Below are 18,301 nucleotides of genomic sequence, written 5' to 3' on the forward strand. Positions count from 1 at the left end.
ATAACCATGAATAGAGATTCACCTATTGCAAATTTTTTTGGCCATTAAGATTTTTTTAAAAGTCTGACTCATGACTGATTTTCTGTCTTTCTGAGATCTACAATTAACAGCATATACAAACATTTTTGCAACCTTTTTAATGGAAAATTCAATGCTATGTTCTTAATAAAACACTGACTATGAAATAAAAATAACACATTGAATGTCTAAGGGAATTTTAGCTCCCTTATATTAGCACTTTAACTGTGTGTACTGGTATATCCAGGACTCTTATTGTGAAAGGTCAAAACAGAAGGAGTCCGTCTGTCTTGACACTTGAGCTGGATAAAAAGTTCAGTCCACGGAGCCTTCTCCTCAGAGTAAACACACAATTCATAACCTTCTGCTACAATGTTTTAGTTTCCCAAAAGAAAACGGCATCAACACATTGTGTCTTCAACTCGAAGAACGTTCCTGTGTCTGTCCCCCTCACAGAAAAACCCCTTTCATCAGGAAACTCTGTACATCACGAGGGGTTCAGGCAGACCAGCCGGAGGACATTGGCTAATGGGTTTTACATGTCATCCCATAGGTTTCACATGTAATTCATAGGTTTCACATGTAATACATAGGTGTCACATGTCATCCCATAGGTTTCACATTCAATTCTATAGTTTTTCACATGAAAAGTTACATGGGATTCACAGGTTATATCATGAAAATTTTACAAAACCAGGTTTAAAATATGCAAAGTACATGTTTCACTTGTGTAAAGCCCACATTCCACATATTTCACAAGTGATTTTAACATGTTTTCACATGCAAAAATCTGTCCACATGAGTTTTTGCCCATGTGAAATTCAAGGGGTTTTTCTGTAAGGGTCTACTCTCTTAAACAATTTGACCTTAAAAAGGAAGAGTGCACATATTTTGGGTAAATATTTAGTTTCTTACTTTCAGTTCAGCCTGGCAATCCCATTGAGGGGACTTGCGGCATGTGTGCAAATGTGACCGGAACAGAATCGGATACCGGCTGGTCACCAGTCATGGCCGGTCGCTCAGTGCATCTCTAATCATGAGTTAAATGAAAGATGTGTGGCTCATGAAGGAGGAAATCATGATGATATTGGACAAAGAGAGGGAACATGTTCACGCTGCCTGGATGCAAATTATGCATCACAAACACTGAAAACAGTGTTACGCAATGCTGACTCACAAACAAATGTAAACAAGTGATTATCTCTGATTCACTGTGCAGATGTGCAAAGTAATGCACGCACCTTGACTGCAGATCTGCTCCCACCTTTACAGACACAAACATGGAATTTTCCTATAGACTCTGAGTTACTGTGACAGTAGTCAGAAAACAGATTACCACAAGTGGAATGTGCACAGCATAATTAGGAATCTGCTGCTAGCTTGCTTTCGCAACCTCAGAGGCAGAGAAAAGGTACAAAGCACGCAAGCTCGGTACTTTTGCTACATCCAAGGTGTGGAGGAATATAAAACATGAGCACAAAATGACAGAGTGGACTGAAAACCCCGTGATGGAGATGCCTGGGAGACCTTGAGAATAGAACGGCACATTCTGTCCGCAGAGTCCTTGTGTGCAGCTGCCCAGGAGTGCTCTCGACCTACTCTCAAAGACTGATTTCAACCATCCACTGTGGTACCGAAGGAACAGCTTGTCATTCAGGGAAACAAGCCCATCCTCATAGCATTACCAAGCCATTTCCCCTTTAGCACTACTTAGAGATCCTCCACAGCAAATTAGCAAAAAAAAAAAAAAACAACTGAAGAATAGAGTAAACAGCTAATGAGTTCAGACTGTAAGCAGAATGTCAGTATCGCCTGCAGACTCGGGGCAGTTCCCGTTACGGCTTTTTCCAAACAAACAGCTGATGAGCTGACAGTAAAGGCCGATACTAGCTGAAGGGCTGTAAACATGCGCTTAATGTACTGTATTCTGAGAAACCATCTGCTCATCCTCACTACAGCGACCTCTTGACATTTCCAGAAGACGGGAAGTGTATTTTGGTTAAAGTCCACCAAAAACACAGGAAGCACTGTTAAGGGGTAAGAGCGTGACAGAAGCCGTCAGAAGGAGGAACAAAGGATGTGTCAGCGCTGTGTCAGCTCGGGAAAAATGTTTTTTTTTTCCACAAGGCCACTCTCAATAATTAAAGTTCAGCAGTTCAAGCTACTGCGAGGGTGGTTCACCCATGAGCGTCACCTTGCGATCAGCTGAAGGAATGGTGATAAATAGCTGCTGATGACACTGACACGGCTTCCTCATGTATCAAGGCTATTTTAATTTGTCAGGGGGCATCGTAAAGGAGCTCCCTCTGGGATAGGTGTCATATTTACATGTTAATACGTATTTTGATCAAAAAGTACTCTGATTATTTATGTTTTGTTCATTTTTTAGAGCAGATATAAAGCTTTGTTCATCAGGATATCAGTCCTGTGCAGTTTTATACTACAGCAAACACTTCATGAGCAGCTACTTAGTCAGAAACACAGAAGAGCAGCTGGTGTCTGTTTACAGTCCAGCCAAACACATTCACATTGTTGTAATAAATAAATCAGTCAAAAATGCAACAGCGATCTGATTTCGTGCTGCACGCGTCATAAGCAGCATAGGACACTGTAAAGTAGGGCTGCGACTAACGGTTATTTTGATTCTGTCAATAATTTTCTCGATTAAACGATCAATTGTCTGGTCTATAAAATGTCAGGAAATAGTGAAAAATATCGACCAGTGTTTCTTAAAGCCCAAGATGACGTCCTCAAATGTCTTGTTTTGACCACAATGCAAAGATATTTAGATTACTGTCATGAAAGAGTAAAGAAAAGCAGCATATATTCACATTTAAGAAGCTGGAGTCAAAGAATGTTGACTTTATATTCCTAAAAAATTACTTAAATCGACTAATTGCTCATTAAAATAGCTGGCTATTAATTGAATAGTAGAAAACTGATCGATTCATTTATTAATCTTTTCGGCTCTACTGTAATTTTGGTTAAAAATGACTGTTGTCTTGTTTTTGTCAGTGCTAACTTCTGAGCGCCTCACAATAAAAGCCATTTTTAACACTTTTAATGTAAAGCAGCTGCAGTAGGAAATGTTCGGTTTGCATAAGTCAGTGAACAGTGAATGGGGATGTTATTAGCAAGATAAAATTAAGCTGGATTACATACATGCTTCGTTTCCTGTAAATCCCTCGTGCATGCAAAGGCAATCTGAATCGAATAAGGGGAATGGCGGACCCAGCCACCGCCAATAATGTAACTATATAGATATACTGAATGCAAATGCATTAAATGGCTACTGCATAAAAATACAGATGTTAATAAAGTTTAAATTTAATGTCTCCAACACACCCTAACATTGATTCCTGCTCCAGGAACATATTGATAACTGTAGTTGAGAATAAATGAGGTCTCATAAAATGCTTCACGTAATGGAACAGAAAGAGATAAAAGAAAAAAAAACACTGATTAGCAGTTGATTATGCATCCGAGTTCCCCTATACACACAGAAAACAGTGTCATGGCACCACATGTTATCTTTAAAACCATATTTTTGTATTATTGATTTTTCTAAATCCCATTTTAATCATCGAAAGTAAATCCTCATAATAAATACATGCTGAAAATGGAAATGATGACCCTTAACTGTGGAGTATCTATTTAAATAAATGAAATCAATTGGAAAAAGCATAATTTGTTGGAGTAAATGAAGCGAGAGCCAAAGCAAGTTACTGACGCGTGAAATTAATCCTTACAATGGCTTGGGAGTACAAGAGAAACATCTGGAAATAGGATTGCATCAAGCTGCGTCTCTGCAATGTAGCCGACTGATAATAGAGCGAGCAGGAGCCCTATGACCTGTGAAATATGTCACTTCCTTCTTCAGCGCCCCTGAGGGGCTGCAGCCCAACACAATCATGTAAATCATGACCATGTAACACAAGCAAGAAGGAGACGATCGGTATTAACTTTGGCGCGGAGTGGATTCACTCGTCATATTACCCCGGGGAGGAGTCATCCGTCACATTCCCCCAGATCACACACACTGTTGACCAGAGATCAGAATCTAATCTCCAGGAAGTCATGCAGCAGGGCCCCCCCCTCACCCCCCAGGAGACCAGAGGACCTGACCGTGACCCGACCGATGGAGCCGCCGGGTCAAATTATCCACACAGCCTTCGGACACTTTCACTGCTACGACGGGCACCGCGAAACATGGCCTCTGCCCTGGATTCATAACTGCTGCTCAGCTGGGATCTCAGTCCCAGTTCAGCACTTTTCTTCGGTCTTATCTTTTATTCATTATTTTAATTTCACTGGCAGCCTCCCACAGCCAGTACTGCCTGTGAGGTGGATAAGTGCTCGTGATGGTGCAATTAAAAAAAGTGCAGAAAAACAACGGCTGCCATTTAAATTATTGATTGCGGTAATGGATATGTTTTTGATAAACGCTGGGTGCTCTGGTATCTACACAGCGAGGCTAAACTGGGACTGAAAATAAAAATTCAGAGATGAGAGGAAGAGGTGAAAGGTCACGCGTCTCATCTGTGACGAGAGCCTGCTTGACATGGGATTATGAATAAACAAACGAGGGAATGTTTTTTATGTGAAGAGCCGCATCTTTAACACAATAAACAATCAAGGATCTCTCTTGTGAATGAAAAGGAGCCTCAAGTTTGAGGGGCATATGCAAAACAGTGCTGTGTTCACACAGCAGCTTCCGATGAATAATGTATCAGGATGAACTTAGATGTGATGTGTCTGTAAATTATTATCTAACTTTAGAAAAACTTATACTCCGATGAATTAGAATAATTCCGGAGACACCCTTGTGTGTATTTCTATATTTTCCTGTGGCTCTCGGAGGTCGTTATATAAGATCTTTCTAACAGTGATCTTCCAGTCACTTTAATTCACTTTCTCTGTTTTATCTTTAGCTAGATTTTTGTGTCAGTGGTCAGATGTTTCTCTCTGTTCGCATTCGTGTTTGTGAAATATTAATCCGTCTCTGCGACAGTTTTCAGGATGTAGGTTAAAATAAAAGACAAAGGAAGGATGCCGTTAAAGCAGCAGACTGACAGGGGCAAACTTTTTGGAAGTAGATTGTGGGGGGGGAAGCAAAGAGAACGAGAAGTCGTGAAATATCTCTCCAATTCATGGACGCTCGGCGCTGCGTAGGAGGACTAAATGTTTTTGGGATTTGTGAAATATGTGCCAATCGGTTTCTCATCCCCTTAAGGTCCATCTCTCGTGTTTTAAATCGCCAATAATGTGGGTGGCAACTGGAGCCTGTAACATTTATATCGAGCACCATTAGCAACTCGGCATCAGAAGGTGGATAAACAACGAGGCCTCCCACCAGCGATCCAACTAAAAAGTGAAAGTGTCAATCTTGGGATTACATTAATGCATTTTACCAAATACGAAAATAAAAGAGTTAGTGCTAGAATATGGCCCCGACGACCGCTTCTTCATTTGCTCGACACTCTCCCAACGCCTGCTCCTGCTCACCTCCTGGCTCTCTTTATAAGAGCTGACAGGCTGGCTCTCTACATGTGGACCAAAGTTCAATCTACTGTTAATCTTCCTTTTTCCCTAGAAGCAGACGGGCCTGGGGAAAAGCAGTTGGTAATTAATCCAATGGGAATGTTTACTATTTCCAGTGGAATTCCTCTGAACCCACAGTGCAGCATAAATGGCTCCGATTGAAATTGCTCACAGAAAATTCGGGGGAAAACCGTAAGACTTGTATAAAAGGAGGAAAATATGTCGCGGTGAGACTCTCAAGACTATATTTACATTTATAACAATATCGCTGTTTTAAGGGGTTTTTTTCCATCCACAAGTTATTGCCCGTTGACACCCTTGACATTTACAGGACACATCTGTAAACGCTTCTATTCTCTGGAATCGCGCTGCGCTTCAAGTTGGTAAACCGCAACTAAAATGTGCCTTTATGGCACATCTGTGTAATATATAAATACAGTATTTTGGTAAACACTCAATGGGACTATCATGAGAGCCAGTAAAGTCAAGAAATGCAAGACACACTGAAGATCTAAGAGCTCAGAATGTGTTCTGTTCCCTACAGGAGGCCATACCAGTGAACATAAATGTTCAAATGGCCAAAAACATGCAACAAACATGAGAAGAAATGGAAAGACTGATTTAAATTTGGATGAAAAAGTGTCTTTTAAGGACGATGGTTCCAAACTTTTAGGGTAAAACAAAGCTGTTTATTTAGGACCTATTGTTGTTGGTTGGTTCCAGTTTCTCCAGGCAAGAATTAGGGTTGTTCCAACACTGAGTATTGAGTACTGAGTATCTGACATGTCTCCAATACAGCCTAAAATGCTGGATCTAGTATCAGTGAGTACGAGTTTATGTCAATACCAATTTATTAGCACCGAAACAGGACCCTGCTAGTGTCCCATAAAACTTTTTTTACTGCAAAAGTAGCCAATAAGTCGTAAGTTACTTGCGTCATTTCAAGCACTTGTCAGAAAACTTCCATTTAATCATGTGTAGTCTGTTTTAGTTATGACTGACTGTCAAACAAAAGTTTTCTGGCATTCATTTTCTGTCATTTCTCTGACAGACCATATAATGATTATATCACATCCATCCAGTGTTAGTAATAAACAGCTGTTAAAAGATATTTTTCCAGACTTGAGGAGGTCGTTACCTTGGAATTCACAAGAAAGAATAAATCTAATTTTATTGAGCGGTGCATGAGACTTGGTTTTCTTTTCTGTTAAAGGGGCTCTGTGAACCATTCATCCACGGGCTTGTATAGGCAACCGACAATGATGAGGAAGGTCTAATTTTTCACTTCATTTCACAATCTGTTCACATATGGCCAATAAAAAAGTGATACATACATGTAAATTGCTACAAATTGTTATTTAGAGGCTCTTTAACTATTATGCAACTCCTTAGATTGATCTGGGAGCCACTTGCGAGGCCTAACCCCTAGGTTGGGAACCACTGTTTTAGACAGTCCGAAACAACTTGACAGCTTTGTCTTAACTTAAAGCCCATAAGTTCTTCTAATTAATTTTTCACTTACCTTACCTTACACTTACCTTTTTAACACTGAAATAAGTGCTTATATCGGGGTTTTTTTGCATGCAAGTAAACCCGCTAAAAGTGTTTTTTGCCTTTCTGTTTTGTGTTTTTTTTTTTCCTATGTTGCTGCGGTTACTTGCTGATTGAATGATGATCAAACGCTACTTGAACGGAGACAGATGGACAAGTAATTACGCACCAACATTCTGAACTCGAATGCACGTCTTCCCGGAAAAGGGGCAAAAATTAGCGTGTCCACCCGGGCGTCATGTGGACAAATACCCCCCACAACTGCAGAGTCATTTACCCAGGAATTAATGCTGATTGTACTCTTTCCCACTAAAAACAAAAGCCAGATGTTGATGAGGTTTTTTTGTGAAAGGAATAATAGAATAAGAAGGAAGAAGTAATGTATCAAATGAAGAAATCACAGTCATCAAAAGTGGAGATAGATAAAATTATTCTCAATGGTGATTTATTTTTCATCGGCCCCAGCTCGGGGACTTCAATTATATTATAACTTTATTGTTTAAAATCCACCACACTTAAGCCTCATTAGCAAACACTTCACAGCTTGATAGCAGCCAACCGTGTGATTATAAAAAAAATCCTGAATTAAAGTCACTACTACATGTAATACTTTGGTTAACACGATGGTTTTTGTAACGTGTAGAGCCGCTCCTAGACTTTCATTCATCACCACAGAATGAAGGGGGCACCAGGGATGTTTCATGCTGCTTTTAATTCATTGTACTCAGTAGACGCATAAATGTATACTTTAAAACATCAGCAGTTGCCCAGCAGACAGACGATGATGATTATTGTACCCTCGACTCGTTCAGTATATAAGTCGACGGGCCAAGAACGGAAACTGGGAGCTCATTTGTTAAATCAAATGAGGCTTGAAGCCGTTTCTTCTCAACTTCCATCGAATAAACTTGTTTGCTGATCAGACTATAACCAAAGCTGAGGGAAAAACTTGAGTATCTGCCAAAAAAACAAACCACCATCTTTGTCAAATCCTGCAGATGTGAGGATTTCCAGGAGTAACTCTGCACAAGATACGACTTGGATGCTGTCGCCCACCCAGCAAGGCACCGTTTCCACTCAGCGTGAAAAAGTCAGCCAAGTTATTAAAGACTACAGCTTTCCATCTGTGACTATATGCGACGATGAAGAGAGGCACCACAGGCTGTGATGTTTCCCGAGCTGTTTCCTGCTCCGTCTATAAATCCCTGCTTTCTCAAGGTTCTCCGGGAGACGTATAGTAATCCTTTGCTGTAGCGCTTCACACCTAGTTAACAGTCAGAGGTTCATCTCTAACTGCGCTGAGCCTCCTGCCAGATAGGGATATGTGCACGGATTGAGTGTTAGCCTATGACTGCCAAAAAAACGTGCGAATTAACAAAACGACGGCTATTACCGAGTCGACCGGCTCACTGCTCTGCCGCTCGGGAGCAGGCCTGATGCAAACAGTTTTAGGGAGGCTACTGGAGGGCATCCCAGCGGATCCATAATATTAACTTGGCCTGTGGATTTTCAACTTATAAGATGCTGCACTTTATCTTCTCCCTGCTACATTATGCATGTGAGTCCACAATAATGAAGGCCTGGACAAATTCGCCAGGCTTAACAGACAGGCAGGCAGGTTAATTCTCCAAATTAAGGGTGAGCGTAAAGAGGTCTCATTTTTAATATGGAGGATTAATTGCATGGTATCTTAATTTTTAAGGGTTGCCAATATGTTCCACCTCTCCTCGCTCACAGAGGGATCACTTGCACTGTAATTTGAGGGTGAGGTTTTAGCATAAATCAGAAGAAAAGATCTTTACTGTTCGGTATGTTCTGGAAGTAGATTGTTGCAGGGGAAAAACAGTTCAATCAACTCTACCTGCTTGGACGGGGAGAGACGTTCAAAGTACAACACATCCATCTTGAAAAAGTGTAAACATTTCTGTGGTTCGCCAAAGGTTCAGATTGGCAGCGGCTGCCTGCACAGATATGAGACTCCAAATTATCTTGGCAGGGATAATCCCACAAAATGATAGCTGCAGCGATGAAAATAACATTTGTACAAATTCCTTGCGACCCGGGCCAGGTCGGAGTGTGTCTCCTCGCTGCCAAAGAAGCCTTGAAAAATGCAACCAGACCCACAGATCAGGTGCGTCTGACACTTCTGCAGGACATTTCGAGGCCGTCTGGTAAACGGAACTCGATGTTGACCTTTGAACTCCAGCAGACCTGCAGCGAGGTGGCAAGTGCATGCAAGTTTTTTGTTTACCAGTCTCAGCTAGTAAAGACTAAATGAGCCCCGGGGCTGCTGCTGCTGCTGCTGCTGCTGCTGCTTGCACTCACAATCACCACCTTAACCGTACGTTCAGCTACATTACTTGGAGTCAACAGAACACTGGAAGCAAAAAAAACTGTGAGAAATGGTTCCTCATTTAAAAGGAGTAGCCGGAGGTAATTGGAAAATGAACACACCTCTCCCCGGCGTTGTGCATTGTTGAGGTCCCCTAGGTCTGTGTTGAGGCCCATTAGAGTGACATCTGGAAGACAGATAATTGTCTACACACACACACACACACACACGCACACACACACACACACACACACACACACAAACCACTAATACTAGGGCTTTCTGCTAACCTAGGGGATTCCATGGCAACACATGAAAGCATCCATGACCCAGTGGTTGCCTAAATATAGATTTTAAAAGTTAAAACAGAATCATGAATACTTTTTACTCAATGTTATCTCTCTCTGGAAATGTATGTGTTTAATTAAAATGCAAAAAAAGGGGAACAAGTGAAAACTTGGATGAAACAATTCATAATACAGGAATTGGGATGCAGAACCTCTCTGTAATTCAATTATTTCTTTTGATTTGAACTTTACTTTGGACAACTCTGGTACGTATCTGACAGCTAAGTTGCCTTTTCTCCCCATTTTTCCTTCTTTTTCACTCACATTTATCAACACATCTTCATACCTCACATCAAAATACGTCATTTTTCAAGTGTTTTCCAGAAGAAATGATTCAAAAGCGATTAAAGGTACAATAAGAATTGGCCGCCTGTTGAATTCATAACAAACAGAGGACAGCATATGACCAGCTTAACTGCTAACTTCTGTCAACTGTAGCTGCTGTTAGCTCCGTTAGCTGTGCAGCCAGCAGTGCTAAATGCTAAAGCAATGCTAAACATGCTTTGCAAACACATGTAATCAATACTGTAATTTCAGTGAGCTTTTGAATGGTTTTAAACCAAATTCTTACATTTTTGCACCTTTTTAATATGAGCTCTTCCAACGACTATGGAAAGATCATGGTAATAGACTTTGTATGCCCGACTGTTCATCCTGAAATGATTGCAGGAATTCTTGTGCCAGGAAACTGTGGGAAAAATCGAATCATTATAGGTAGGGTTTTCAAAATTGGTCTCTTTTTTTTGTCATCAATCTTGGTTGCTAATCATGGTCTGTGTTTTGAAATTACAGTTCCCATAAGGGTGAGACGTAAACAGAAAGTATAAAATAATTACTTAGCTGTGGGCTACAACTCAAGCCTTTTATTTATTCTATATTTGTTTACATTTTGACAAATAGGTTCCATCACAAGTATGTCGAATTTGCTAGTAGCAGTTCCTGTTTGCAATGTAGCCATGGATGTGCAAACAACTATCACTGGGTTACTTTGACACTGAAGTAAACCTAAAAATGTGGTGATTCTCAGGCGGATTTATGGACCTTAATTCGAGATTTGACTGAGCTATGACTCCCAGAAGGAGTTCAAACTTTGATGGGAATTGCTAAGAGTTATAAAGTGCTATAATTAAATTTTCACCTCATGCAGCTAGAAAATTCGATGAAAGCCGAAAACAGCCTTGAGCCTTAACTTTACAATATTTTTCAACCATTCATATGCTGATAATGAAGAGATAAGACCAGTGGTGTATTTAGCAAACAGGCACATTTGCATAATTGTAAACACACAGTTTTCTCTGCATATCCCCACAACACACAGTCCCATAAATCAAACCACTCGCTGCAAAAAGGGGGTCGCTCTCATTTGCCAGACTCTCATCTATACAACACAACTGGGTACAGATGGTGAGGGAAATAAAAGCCAGTTTAGTTTCCCATGCGTCATTAATACAAGCAATGACCCCCAACTTGGCAGCGGCGCACAGCAACTCTGGGATGCCAGATTTACCTTCTTACTCAGCATCTCAAAGTCCCAGCACGATGTCCACACTTCACACAGTGTTTCATGTAACTGCGGAGAAGTGTCCTACAGATATGTTAATAATGTACATGTGTGAGCATGTTGTGTTCTCATATTGTGTGTCTTTATTTCTTTTTATTTATTTGCCTTATTTAGGATTCAGCACCCAGTTTTAAGCTCTAATCGTGAGTTGAATGTGTCATATTTCACACATCATATGTTGCAGTTATCACTTCATATACATTAAGAAAATGTGTTTTTCCATGTGTGATCATTTTGTCACCTTACAATACATATCGCAGCGCAACGTTTTACGTGTAACTTCACGCGGAGAGACGTGTCACGTGATTTTTTTGAAATTTAGCACATTTGCGTCTGAAAATCAACATACCATATGCTGTGTGAATTTACAGGCACATTTTTATATATAGCATTTTAAAAGGATGTATCTGACTTATAAATGTCTCAAGTGCTGCATGCATTGCTGACCTTCCAGCCTATGAAAAGACAGACCACAACCCAGAGAGAGAATGAAGCATGCAAGACGCCGCCACGCGTCCCCTTGTTTACTACAGCCAATAACATTGGATGAAAAAAAAAACCCTCCATGCAAGTCATTTAAGAGATAAAGCAGATTAATGGCTGTCAGCATGTTAGCTTAATCACTGGAGGCCCATCAGTCACAATGACAAATAGCCTCGGACCGCCGCTTCAGACAGACAGCATCTTCTAGAGTGGTTGCTCCTCCGCGGCCACATAAATCCTGTCCGGTGATCCACTGCTCTCATCAGGAATACATAACATAACTTCATCGGAGGATCCATCCATCAACGGGCTCCCGCATGCACCATTATTTTCAAAGTCCAACTCCTGCTCTTGAGCACAGCTGGAAAGCAGCCGGATGCTGTCTCCATGTAGAGATCATTCAGTCTGAAACTAGAGCCTGCTGTCACTTAGACGGGAGCTCACACAAACAGCAGTCTATCTGCCTATGAAACATTTATGCAACAAAGGGTTACTGGCGACAGGCGTGAAGCTAAAGACGGCATCTTTAAGAGCTGACGTGTTTTGATAGGCTACTGAATGGCCTAGGTTTTTAATTTTTAAATAGACACCGAACAAAACAGCATCTGACAGTCGGTTTGTTTATGTTGATGCAAAAACTCCCTCTGCATACTGATGATGTGGATGTACGTGTCCACTATGGCAGTTTGAGGATGTGCATGGTTCAGTTTGTTAACCATCAACACTACACATCCATGAATAGTGCAGAAAAATATTCAATTTATAGCAATACATAACATATGAAGCAGCAAATCCTTGCATCGGAGAAACTTGAACCAATGACTTCAAAGCATTTATGGTTGATAATGACTTATAACCAAGTATAAACCCACCATGACGTCACCCATTGGTTTGTGGATAACCGTTTCGGAGCCTTGAGTTTGTCATTACAGCCACTGACATCTTGTTTTTTTTGGAGCCAAGGTTCTTATTTGGATGAGAGGGTGAAGCTGGGGTGGAAATCCTGATGGGTCTGACTGTAAACCTGAGGAAACCATGGTAGCGACTTGACAATCACATGGTAGCCGCACCCTAAAGCATACCATGCTTTATAGTCTATTTTACTTTTGAATGGGATTGGGACCATAAACTCATTAGGAAACTGTTTACTGAGGTACTAAATAAGAGTGAGAAGTACGGGTAATTTTCTCATAGGCTTACATACAACCAGACAGAAAGAATGCAGGTCTAAGGCACTTAGATCCATAGTTTATATAGTCAATGATTATGACGCTTAATTGGTAATCAAAAATTGTTGTCAATATTCTGTTGATTATTTGACTAATTGTTTCAGCACTAATCAATAATCTCTAAGCACTGAAAGACTACAGAGACTATTTGATCTTGTGTGACTAAAATGACGCCATGAAGTACAAGTTATGATGTATGTTTCAGAGTTAGCCAACACATCCTCAGGCCAGATGACAGAATAGGTTGTTTGCTATTGATTCCCACAACAACATGTATGACAGTTTGGACAAGCATCATGCACGCATACTCACAGAACTTGAGTTACATTGAGTAACAACTATTTTACGTTGTGAAACTGTCGCAGTTTGGTTAGGTTTGGTTAGGTTTAGGGAGCAAAAGTAAATGTTTTATGTAAGGGTTAGTTAGGGTTATGTATGTTTGTTTTGTAACTACCTAAATTACCTGACTTCCTCCTTTGCACCCGTCATAATTACTGAGAGGTTTCCCCACACCAATAAAATATGGATCGTAGAAAGCAGCTTGCACAAATGACATGTACGGCCGTTTTTTTATTGTCGGATTTTAGAACCAAAATGTGGTAGGCCGATCGTGACCCATCATGCATTAATGTTCTCTGCACACACATGGGTTGGAGCTCCATATGGACAGTCTGTGTGCCCTGTGCCCCAGAGGAGCCCTATTGAGCTGCACACAGCGGCCCCCGATGCACACTTGACACTCAGCTTCCTGCAGCAGTGACCGAAATAAAAGACCCCTAAAAGAGAGGTCAAATGCTTCATTTGAGAAACACAGAGTGTTGCTTCAGGCTCTCAGACTGAAAAAGGAGATGTATCCCAAAAGAAAGATGGAGGGAAAAAAAAGGTGTCAGAGTTATCAGAGCAGGGCCAGAATGTGTGAGTCACTGGGAAAACGAAGGGACTGTGTGGTATCTAAAGGACTGGTCGGAGGTTTTTGTGATGAGACACCGAGGCGCGGGGACAGACAGTTGCCCCGTCTGGTGCAAAATGTCCCAGACGATGCTGCGTTCCCACAAAAGACAAAGTGGAGCAAAAGAAAGTTGGCAGCAAGTCAGACCACGCAGCACAAATTATCATTGCCTCTGATTTCTAGTTAATGTTGATGAATCATAACACAGCCACGGCCTTGACAAACTATGAATATGAAGATTTATGGATGCCAATAAAGACGGCGGTCTCCTTTCTGAAAATTAAATCTGTTTGAATAAACAAGAGCACCAGTTTGTTAACTCTGTGTGGCATTAAATGCAGGATGGCAGAACAATTCACATGAAAGTCTTCATTTGGACCCAATTGTCTGGGCTAATAAAAGCCGCTCCGCTGCACAAATATTCACCGTGCATGTTGTACAAATCACACAAAGACAATCCTGTACTAACATGGGAACAAATGTTTAAGGAAAAAAATCTGCTTTGAAGAAACACTTGTTTCATCTTCTGACTCATGCAAATCCGGTCTGTGGTTCTATATTTCTCCAGACATGAGGATGTGTTTTATCACTGTCGGCCTCTAATGACCTTAAATCCATGAATCTGAAAAGGCCAACAGTCCTGTGCATGTTTGCTGCCAAACTCTCCCCAGTTTTCATGATGAAGTGGCCTTAAAAAGGCCATTTAAATTGAGTTCCCTGAGATCCCTTTAGCCAACTCCCTTCCCATGAGAAATCTCAAAGAAAGAAAGATTTCAATAACAAAGGCATTCCCTCTTTGTCTGTGTTGCAATAATTAGGAGTCTACAGCTGGTCTATTACTAAGAAACATTATCACTTGAATTTCTAATGAAAACCTTTGATGGAAAATTCCTCCTAAAAGCTTCCCTTCCTGCTGTGATTGCATTTACATGTAATCAAAGTCTGCTTGGAATGCCGTAACATCTCGTTTTTTCATAATTGATTAATTATGGCATAAATATTGTTCATTCATAATTCTGTCTCTCTTTGCACAAGGCGGCTGCTTCACATGCAGATTAGACAACGTGTGGCAGCGTGATTCATTGTTTATTTACTTTAAGTTCTTTTTAAATGAATACTTCATCAAGCCGCTACAAAGAATCTCCATCTAAATCAACAGCGATGAGCCAGAAATATTACAGCCCAACTTATACCGGACAGAGCAATTCATCAAAGTATCTCAGTCACTTCTCGGAAAAACTGTGGTGGGGGAGATGAAATGAGCTCCAACAAAACAGAGTGCCTGCTAGGGGCCACGCGCGCTACACCCCGTCGTGGCATTTAAATCATTCTAATCATCCATCCCACTCGCTGTATAATAATATATTGCAGCGAGAAAGAGAATCCCCTCCACATTTACTACGCCTACATCTCCGCTTCCCACAGAGGCTTTGTGTCAACTAGTAAGCACACGGCTACAAACGCCTGACATGGCACACACACACACACACACACACACACACACACACACACACACACACACACACACACACACAGTGTATAGCCATGCAATGTAAACATTATACATGTATGTGCTTTGAAACTGTGAGAGCTTGTCAGGGCTGCAAGTAAGTATTATGTTCATTGTTTTTAGATTAATTATTGTTTTGGTCTATGAAATGTCAGTGAAAAGACTGAAAAATGGCCATCTTAAGGTCTCACAGCTGAATGATGTCTTAAAATTGCTTGTTTTGTCCAAGCGAAACATGAAGCCGTGCATGCAGTGCTTCAAATGGCCACTTGAGGCTTGCTCCAAAAGCGAGTCAGTCCCCGTAAGACCCCGTGTGAAAATGTCCAACTTTACAACAGAAATAAACACGTTTACAGCCTGGTACAAAAAATGTTCATGCAAATATCAGACAAATAATACAGCCTGCTGTGTGGTTAATTGCACTGGTTAAAATCTGGTTAAAACAGACGGGAGGGGAGGGACAGACGCTGGTGTTTTTGGATTAAGGACTGACCCCTTTTTAGTGTTAACCAACAGACAGTGGCTGGAGCTGGAGGAGATAGACGTGGGCAGAACCCGGAGCTACTGGAAGAATAAACCCTCAGAGTTGAGGACAGCACAGAGCTTGTACACATTAAGTTATTCTGGCTATTTGGGGTGAACAATGCCGCAGACAACCTTGCATGAATAACGTGAGGTGATTTGCTTTTCTAGTTTGTTTGTCCTAGCTAACCTAGTAGCCTCCAGCTGGGTGGGTGTCTTTCAGTGTCCAGGCTTGCCTCAGCTCCAACCATGCTCCACCTGTTTGCCCATTCTTGATTAACTGAGATCAGCCTAGACAGAAGGCTGCAGCCACCCATTTAAAATTCTCCCATTTGAGAAGCTAGAACCAGAGAATATTTGGCCTTTTCTGCTTGACAAACGACTTGGACGTTGTAATTGTTGATTTATTTTCTGTCATCTGACAAATCATTTAACTGCTCTCCACGACATTTTTTTTTTGTATTTTCATCCCGTTCGCCTGCTGCTTTTCTTCCGATTTACTTCACTTCCTGTTTGAAAAACTCTGTGCTGGCAAGCAGCTACCATGTGCCTAATTGAATGCTCCAGTACAGTAATTAAAACCCTTGTGTTACTCTGCACATTAACTTGAACTTGAAAGCAATGAGGGGAAGAGAGAGGAGGTTAAAGTGATGGGATGCACCCCCGGAGGGGCATGTCTGAACCATTAACCAAAACTTATCAGGGCTCACATGAATCCATATTGCAACAGCATACTGCACAGTAAATGCTTATGTCTTGCGATGCATTTAAAAACAGAGAGCGAGAGCCCTGATGTGTAAACTTAAGGATGCTGTGGTGTGAACTGTTGGAAGCTTAATTAGGAGATACTTTGATGGCTCGTGGAGATCCTGGGCACGCAAGTCTTCATAACATTTAATGATCTGAGCTGTAAGATGCATCTGTGTGTGTGTGTGTGTGTGTGTGTGTGTGTGTGTGTTCAACAAGGCAGAATTTCTAAAAACTGATTAAAAAAATCAACCAAAGCAGAACATTTCTCTCACATGGGGGATCAGCCTCATGTTGCCTCCAAGCAGTGTGTGCTGTCTCAGGTAGTATAGGACAAAGGGAAGAGAGGACCACTCCGTCACCCCTCCGCTCCCCAACTCCCCCGAGGCTTCCCCTGCTCTCATTGGTCAGCGGGAAATCCTTTTGTTTTGGCTCTCACGGCTGAAGAGCGTAACATCTCATGAATGGAAATCACAATCACAAAGAAAAAACGTGACAAAATATCTGATATCTGGATGTTTTTTAAGATTGGAATCAGCCCTTTTAAAGAAGTGATGGCGACGTGATTGGATACCCCCGATAGCATCTATTGATTGATTAAAATCTGCCCTGATATTCCTCCACGACGTGCAGGTAACTCCACAAGCAGCGGGCTCTTCCCACCTCTTAAAAACCGAAGAAAACTGAGTGAACTCTGGGGTTAGATTAGAATACATAGTGACCCATTCATTCTCTACGGGGCAGCGGGCGCCTCTCCACCCCTGAAAGGAGCCCGTTATATTGGCGATGTCTCCGCTTTTATACAGGGCACACACACAGTCAAATCAGCCGCTTAAAAAAAAAAAAGAAAGAAAAAGAAACTTTTCCATTTCTGCAACCTCTCGTTTAAGAGTCCGAAAACCGAGGGCATGAACTTCTGCAGATCTCGCAACAAAAACATTTAAAAAAAAAAAAAAAAAAAAGGCGGAAATGAATGCACTCACAGAAATCAGGCTGGGGGGGAAATAATACAGTGTAAAATATTATTAATAATTTAAAAAAAAAACCTACCATGAGTTTCTTCTCACAGCCTGCAGCGCTCACACGACCACCCGGATCAAACTACTTCTCACTGCCGGCTCGTGTATTTCCATTCCGGTCACCGGTCACGGGATTAATGGCATTTGTAAGTCCGCGTAATAATGATTTCTCTTCTGCTCAGCCGCCGGTTACATGCGAACAAGTTGTAGAGTCTCCGCTTTGCTGTGACAGCCTCTCTCTCTCTCCCTCTCTCTCTCTCTCTTTCTCCTCTGTTTCTCTTTCACACAGGCTCCCCGATATGAACGGTGGGAGTCAGACTCTCTCTCTCTCTCTCCTCTCTCTCTCTCTCTCTCTAATGGTGGGGTGGTAAGGGTGAGGGGTGAGGGCGAGCAAAAAGGGGGAGGAGGGAGCAGGGGTCCCTTCATAAGACGAGCTGTGATCTGTATAGAAACAGGAAAAAAATACCTCTACCATCATATAATGGGAATAAA

At 41.4% G+C, this 18,301-nt stretch overlaps 1 protein-coding gene and 1 long non-coding RNA gene across 2 annotated transcripts in view; one reads left to right on the forward strand and one right to left on the reverse strand.

Annotated features, from left to right (window-relative positions):
* Positions 1–18,018, reverse strand: part of LOC141015649 (carbohydrate sulfotransferase 15-like) — a 40,850-nt gene extending 22,832 nt beyond the window's left edge. The window contains exon 1 of the mRNA XM_073489793.1: positions 17,841–18,018. The gene's annotated coding sequence lies outside the window, so the exon portion shown is untranslated. The remainder of the gene's footprint in view (positions 1–17,840) is intronic.
* LOC141015151 (uncharacterized) overlaps positions 1–18,301 on the forward strand; it is a 56,999-nt gene that overhangs the window by 25,291 nt on the left and 13,407 nt on the right. The gene's annotated exons all lie outside the window — the stretch shown is intronic.

The sequence above is a fragment of the Pagrus major genome, chromosome 20, assembly GCF_040436345.1.
Source record: "Pagrus major chromosome 20, Pma_NU_1.0".
In the NCBI taxonomy this organism is placed as follows: Eukaryota; Metazoa; Chordata; class Actinopteri; order Spariformes; family Sparidae; genus Pagrus; species Pagrus major.